This window comes from Chinchilla lanigera, unplaced genomic scaffold (genome assembly GCF_000276665.1).
Source record: "Chinchilla lanigera isolate Chin_1 unplaced genomic scaffold, ChiLan1.0 scaffold00044, whole genome shotgun sequence".
In the NCBI taxonomy this organism is placed as follows: domain Eukaryota; kingdom Metazoa; phylum Chordata; class Mammalia; order Rodentia; family Chinchillidae; genus Chinchilla; species Chinchilla lanigera.
Genome location: NW_004955445.1, coordinates 19,260,088 through 19,266,900, shown reverse-complemented (window position 1 = coordinate 19,266,900; position 6,813 = coordinate 19,260,088). Strand labels below are relative to the sequence as shown.

At 54.2% G+C, this 6,813-nt stretch overlaps 1 long non-coding RNA gene across 1 annotated transcript in view; it reads right to left on the bottom strand.

Moving 5' to 3' along the window:
* Positions 1–1,176: 1,176 nt before the first annotated feature.
* Positions 1,177–6,813, bottom strand: part of LOC106149431 — an 8,016-nt gene continuing 2,379 nt past the window's right edge. Inside the window, exon 3 of the long non-coding RNA XR_001235620.1 lies at positions 1,177–1,644. This is a non-coding gene — a long non-coding RNA (uncharacterized LOC106149431). The remainder of the gene's footprint in view (positions 1,645–6,813) is intronic.

Below are 6,813 nucleotides of genomic sequence, written 5' to 3'. Positions count from 1 at the left end.
TAACCCATAGGATGCATTATTATGTTTTTATTCCCTGCCCCTACCCTCCCTTTAACTGATGCCTTACTAAAAGTCTATACTTTATTCAGGCTTCCCTAGTCTTTCCCCAGTGTTGTGTGGTTGTGTGTGTGTGGGTTTGAGATGCAGTCTTGGTAAGAAGTCAAGCTGGCCTTAAATTTACTCTATATCCCAAGTTGGCCCATACTTGGACTATTCCTGCCTCAGCCTCCCTGAGTAGTGGGATTACAGGTGTGTGCGGCTGCTCCCAGCTTTCCAATGTCTTTTTTCTATCACAGAATCTTATCTTCTTAGGTTCTTCTTGGCTGTGTTGGTTTCTTGGACTTTCCTTGTTTTTGATAGTGTGTTGGTTTGGGGCTTATTTTGCAAGCTGAAACAATACAATACAGGACACATTTTACAAAATTATTTATAATAGTCACCCAAAGAATGATATACAAGAGAGTGCAGGAAGTCTGTTCACATACTCAAGAAATCTAGCCGAAGGCCTGGATCCCATGGCAATGTCTTGTATGAGCCCAGCTGAAGACCTAGAGCTCATAAGATGGCCTCCCACAAGTCCAACGGGAGGCCCAGAGCCCATAACAATATCTCATGCAGGCCTGTTTTATGGATCTGTGCTGTGAAGGCCCAAAGGTCAGTGGCGGAATCTAGGAAGTCTGGCAAGTCAGCTGGATGAAGGATCTGTGCTAGCAGGCTGAAGGATCTACACTGGAGGCAGGAAGCAATGGGCAAAGTAAGAACCAGAGCTCCCCTGAAAAGTACCACAGCCATTCACAGCAACAGTGAGGTTCTGAGTTCCCATCAGGAAAGGCAATGTAGCAAGCTTCTCCAGGAGACTGGCAGTGTACCACTTTCCCCTCTGCAGCGCGGAAGCGATGCTCAAGGTGAGGACCAGGGCTCCCCCAAAGTAAACTGAAGCTATTGTAAGTGCCAACAAGGTCCCGAGCTCCTCGAAGGATGAAAACAGCTGAGTTCATCAGGAAAGCCGACGTGACAAGCTCCTCCAAAACAACCAGCAGCTCCTTACAGCCTCCACCAGCTCCCAACAGCCTAACTTCTTCTCCAGTTCTGCCCTTTACGCTGCAGGCAACAGTCCCCAGGTGGGCCTCCCACACCCAGCACCACGTTTACTCAGTTCAGCTGGGGGTTATAAGTTGACCACCAGTTGTCAGTCCACTACAGATGGCCTGGACAGTTTTGAAAAATATAGATGTGCTGTGGAATGCACCTCATTTGGAATTTGTCTCGGGGTTTTCTCACAGGTAGACCTGGTTTGAACTTCTGGGAGGGAGACTACTTGATGCCATTCGCGTCTCATCACGTCAAGGGGACACGATATGGAGATGAACGAGGGCTGTGGTGTCACCTTGGTCCCCGCGTGGAGGTGGTACTGTGCCTGTCAGCTTTCCCCCTAGTTACCCCTCCGACCTATCCCACACCCCCTCATCCCATGCCTGGGGATGGGGATGGGGGCTTAAGCTCCCCTTCCCCAGGGCGGGTGTAAGAGAAACAGTTTTCCTTCTGTAGTATCTATTCTTTACAGTCCTGGGAGCTCGGGAATTGGAGACGGGGTGAGGGGCGCTCTGCGAGGAGGGGTGCTGCGGCTCTGGCCTCTCCTCGGATCTGAAAGGTAGAAACCCTGGGAATCACAGGATGCCTGGGCAGGGGCAGGACTGTGGCCTTGGGGTCCTGGTTCAGTCGAGCTTGAGTTCTGCCTGGGTTTGAATTCAAGATCTCGCCCTTCCGCACCCTGCCGCGTCACCTCTCGGAGCCTCAGCCTTCTGTTCCACATAGTGGGGACAGAGGCATCTCCTCCTTCGTTGTGTTGGGAAGAATGAATGATTCGCTACGCTGAGAGCCCCGAGGACAGGGTGCTGCTCAGGAGACTGCATGCACGGTGCCTGTGAGCTGTGACCGTGGTTATTTTTGTAATTCTCTACAGAGCCCTCTGGTTGCACTGTCTCCTTGCTCAGCAGGTCTCAGCCCCTCTGATCTGTGGGGTCACAGCTCTTGCTGCAGGTTTCCGGCCTAACCTCTGCGCTCTGCCCTCTGGTCAGGCCAGGCAGATCAAGGGCCCTGACTCCTTTCATCTGTCCTCACGGACATTCTGGGACCTAGCGGAAGGAGGCTTGGGCTGGAGGGGGCTGCTCTGCTCAGCAGAGATGCTCTGGGAACTTGGGAGGCGGGTGTCTGCCGCTCTCTGGGCCACTCCTGTGCCCTGAGGGAGTGATGTGGTGAGTACTGAGTGTTTGGCACTTGGCCTTCATCTGAGCCTGGAGTGGTGCCCAGCTCCCATTTCACAAGGGCAAGGCAGGTTCTTTCTGTGTGCGATGGCCTTGCGTGTCTACAGACTCTGGGCTGGGTAGAAACACCCTTGACCTCAGGTTTCTGACCTGTGACGTGGCTCCCAGGAAGCTGCGAGCGAGGACTTGGGTCCTGCTGGCTTGTGCCCAGTGGTTAGCGCCAGCTGTACATCAGCACCCTCCCGCCTTCCCGGGTGACCGGGCAGGTGACCTGCTGGAGGCTGCTCATCTCTCCTGGTGGCTGGCCCCTGAGAAGGATGGGCTCACCTGCACCTAGCTCTTCTCTGACTCAAATGCAGCCAGGAATGCTTCCCCATGTCTCAGGCTTAGGCCTTCGGGCAGGCTTCTTGGCCTCCTGCCCCGGCACAGGTCTGTGCCCGCGCACACGCGTCCTGGCAGCCAGGCCCTCTGCCCAGGCTGGATCCCTGCTGGGGCTCAGGGTTGCCATCACCATGGAGGCCTCTGACGCAGCCCCCATCCCAATCTCTGACACATTCCCCACCTCCTTGCCTGCCATGTCTAGGGTCCCCCAATGGTTACCAGGAGGAAGCCAGGCCTGAGGCCTCTGCTTTTGTTTCCCCTCAGGCACAGAGAGGCCCAAGGACCCTTGGGGCACTTAGCCACAGTTCTATTTCCCAGCCCCCCACTGTGTCCCGCTCTATTAGCATGAGCCTGCTCAAGTTTCAGCTGCCAGTTGCAACCTCTCCTCAGAGCCCTCTTCCCTCCGGATAACCGATCACCCCCTCCCTGTCTTGCCACCTGCCTCCTGCAACTGGGCACCAGATGCTTGCTCACCACAGCATCCCTAGTGCCTAGGAGATGCTCAGGGAGTATCACAGGGACAGGGACCAGGGCCTGTAGTTGCATGAGGCAGGTCAGGACATCTCTGTGTAAACTGTACAGTACAGTCCTGAGTCCTGAATACTGAATACTGAGTCTGGTGGTTTCAAATAGACTCCCAGCAAGCCATGTGGGGAACAGCAGGGCCAGGCCGGATTTCCCAGAGTACCTGGCATGGGTCTGGCTTCCCAGTCTCTGTTTCAAGAATAAGCTGGGCTGGAGCTGGGCACAGCAGATTGGCTACCACTACCAGGACCCCGGGTAAGATGTGGTCAGTGCCCCTGATCCTATGATTTGAGACAGCTCTGGTTTGTGGGTCCACTGCCAGTTGTGTGGGGCCTGTACTCCTGTGTCCTGCTCCCCTCCTGCCCTGGCTTGTAGCTTTGACCTGGTGGAGGAAAAGAAAAAAGATGAATTCTGGCGACAGAGGCCTGTATACCTCCAGTGCTCTCCATCTCAACAACATCCACATTAATAGCATCTCTACCTGCTGGTACCATGGGTTGGGAGATGGTCCCCGTTGGTGTGCCAGGCCTGGCCTTGTCCATTAATAGTGACGAGTGAGCTAAGCAAAAAGGTTTCTCTTTCACTAACAGAATATGTTTTTTTGAGACAGGATCTTGCTATTTAGTTCAGGTTGGCTTGGAAGTCACTATGTAGCACAGGCTGGCCTTCAACTCTCAGTGATTCTCCTGCCTCAGCCTTCTGGGGGCTGGGATAATAGGCGTGCAGCTAACAGAACATTTAAAGCAAAACAATGCACAGAATACCAACCCAGCCCAGCAACTCTTCCTGTAGTTAATCCTAGAAGTTAACGGGGTCTACCAAGCATGGAAGCGATGAGTCTACTCAGCCCCAGAGAGGCAGGGTCATACAGCCAGGGAAGGGGAGGTGGAATTTGAACTCTTGTCTGTGGATCCCAACTCTGTGTGTTCTCCTCAGCCAACCAGCTGGTACCCGGTCTGTGCTGGGCAAGGGCCAGGCCATGGTCCCTACCTTCAAGGTGGGGCAGGCACATCCAGAATGGAGCTGGGATGTGCCTCCATCAGAGGTGTGTCGGGAAGCATGTCCTGGAGGAGCTGGCATTTACTCAGGACCCTGAAGGCTGGGGAGGGTTCAGGAGGTGACAGTAGAGGAAGGGTGGAAGAGGTGGGCTTTTCTACCAGGGGTCACAGCCTAAGCGAAGGCCCAGGAAGGTGGTTAAAAATAAAGAGCACGTCAAGAGCACGAGCACTCAGTAATGAAACCGCTGTGCCGGCCACATCTTCCTGAGAAGCTCAGTCTCTGAGCCAGGCACTCAGAGCCAGCAGTGGCTCTAGGTGGAAAGTGACATCTGTGCCTGCAGGGCCAGAGTTTCTCCACTGCCTTTCTCCCACGATATGATGGTGCAGGGGTACGAACAAGAGCTCACTCATACCATATGCCACCTCACTTCCTGTCTTTGGCATACTGAGGCTCAGAAATGTCATGCTCGAGGTCACATATCTGGGAATGGCAGAGCTGAGTCTTAAACTGGGTCTATAAGTCCATAGTCTGTGCTTTTTTTTTTTTTTTTGGTCTTCTTGAGACAGGGTCTCCCTATGCAGTTCAGGCTGGCCTTGAGCTCACTTTGTAGCCCAGGCTGGCCTTGATCACTCAACAATCCTGCCTTAGCCTCCCGAGTGCTGGGATTATCAGTGTGCGCCACCACACTGGCTTGTGCTTTTTTTGTTTGTTTTTTGAGACAGGGTCTCGCTATGTAGTTCAGGCTGGCCTTGAGCTCACTGTGTAGCCTAGCTTAGCCTAAACCTCACAGTGATCCTCCTGCCTCAGCCTCCCAAGTGCTGGGGTTACAGGCATGAACCACCACTACAGTCTGTGCTTCTAAGCTATCATCCTAGCTCTAGAAAACTGTCTGATGAACTCCTAGAGATGGATTTAGGAATACACTGGAAATATTTAAACAACCAGCTCTCCAAAAGAAAGAATGAAGGCTTGTTTTGCAGCATTCACCACTTTCCAAGGTGCAAATACTCCCTCCGTGCCAGCATGGCATTCAGAACAGATAAGCACAATCAGTTCTTGCAAGTTGGGTGAGCAGGGAAGAATCCTAACCCTCCCTCCCCAGTCCCCAGCCCAGTGTGGTCACTAAAGCCCCTGAGACAGTCAAAGAGCTAAGGCAGGAGTGAATGAGGGCTGCGGAACCTGCTCCTCCAGCTGGGCTGCCCTGAGTCCTGGGAAGCTGCGGTTAATTTTTAAACCAGCCTTGCAAACAGTGCAGTCCTTCCACTGGCCCATCTGGCTTCCAGGGCTGGCTCTACTGTAACTTTCGGGGGACCTCCAGCAGCCCCTTCCTCCTCTGGTCTCCGTGTCTCCTCCTAAGATAAATCCTGGCCACCTTCACACTTGCCGGTTTGGCCTTTCCAGGAATCTTATGTGGCCAGTTTACTGCTGTTTTACAGAGAGAGAGGACTGGGCTGGAGAAGCTGGTGGATTTATCCAAGGCACAGCAGGGTGGCAATTGGCCTAGATGTGAACCCAGATCTGCCAGGCTCAAGGGCTTGCTCCTTCCTGGCCGCCTCGGAGGCACATTGTGCCCTGGGGTGTTTACCACTCACATTCTAGGATGATGCCCTTCACAGCTCCTCTGAGCAGGGACAGCTGTTCAGGGAGAAGCCCAGGCTGGTGCCATTTTGATCTAGCTGGGCCTCAGTTTTCCATCTGTGAAATAGAAGCACTTTCAAAGAAAGGACGCGGAAGCAGGTGGTGGTATTTAACGCTGGCTTTAGGTCCACCTTTAATGGTGACTTGATTCCAGGGGGACAGGTGCAGAGCAGTGTGGGGCGCCCACCCCCAATAGGGCAGATCAAGAGCCTGGGCCAGGAGATGGGGGACAGTCTTTGCGGCATAGAGCAGCATTTCCTCAGTGCTGTACTCTTCCTACTATACTTCCTGCCTGCTGGGTCTGGAGGTAGCCTCTTCATGTCCTGGCAAGCCTGCTTGCCATTTGAATATCCCCCTCCTCACCTGCGTGGTCCTTATAGTACATTTTCTTATTCACTTAAGATGAAACTATATGGATAAAAATAATTGCTCCTTCCACACTGTCCCTCCTGCCCCAGTTCCCACTCTGAGAAACTCAGCTCTAGGCCAGAGTTCCAAGTGTGGTGTTTGGCAATGACTCAGTTTCCCTATCTGTAAAACGGGAATAATCACAGGTTGCCTAGCCCAGGTTGTTATGGTGTTAAATCCTAAAGTGGACCTGAATCTCTTAGCATGGCCCTGCAAGGGGTGAGCGTTCCATTGGTGCACAATTGCCGGAGAGGTGGACTGGGGAATACAGAGAGGGGCAGCCGGAGGGTATTTTGGCGGATGGGGGCCGGGGGCGGGGAGCGCTCAGGGGCGTGGCGGGGCGTGGCTTCTTACCGGGCCACGCCCCTCGGACCCCAGGCTCTAGCTGCGCTGTTCTGTCCCAGGTCACCGGCTGGGAATCCGTGCCCGCGCGCTTCCTCCTTCCTCCTCCTCCCGGCTGCCTGCCGGGCCCCTCCTCCTGCTCGCGCTCTCCCTCCCTCCTCTTCCCCTCCCCGGCCGCCTCCTCCTCCTCCTCCTCCTCCTTTTCTCTCTCGGTCTGTCTCTCCCGGCCCGGAATCCATTCCGGCCCGGGAGCCGG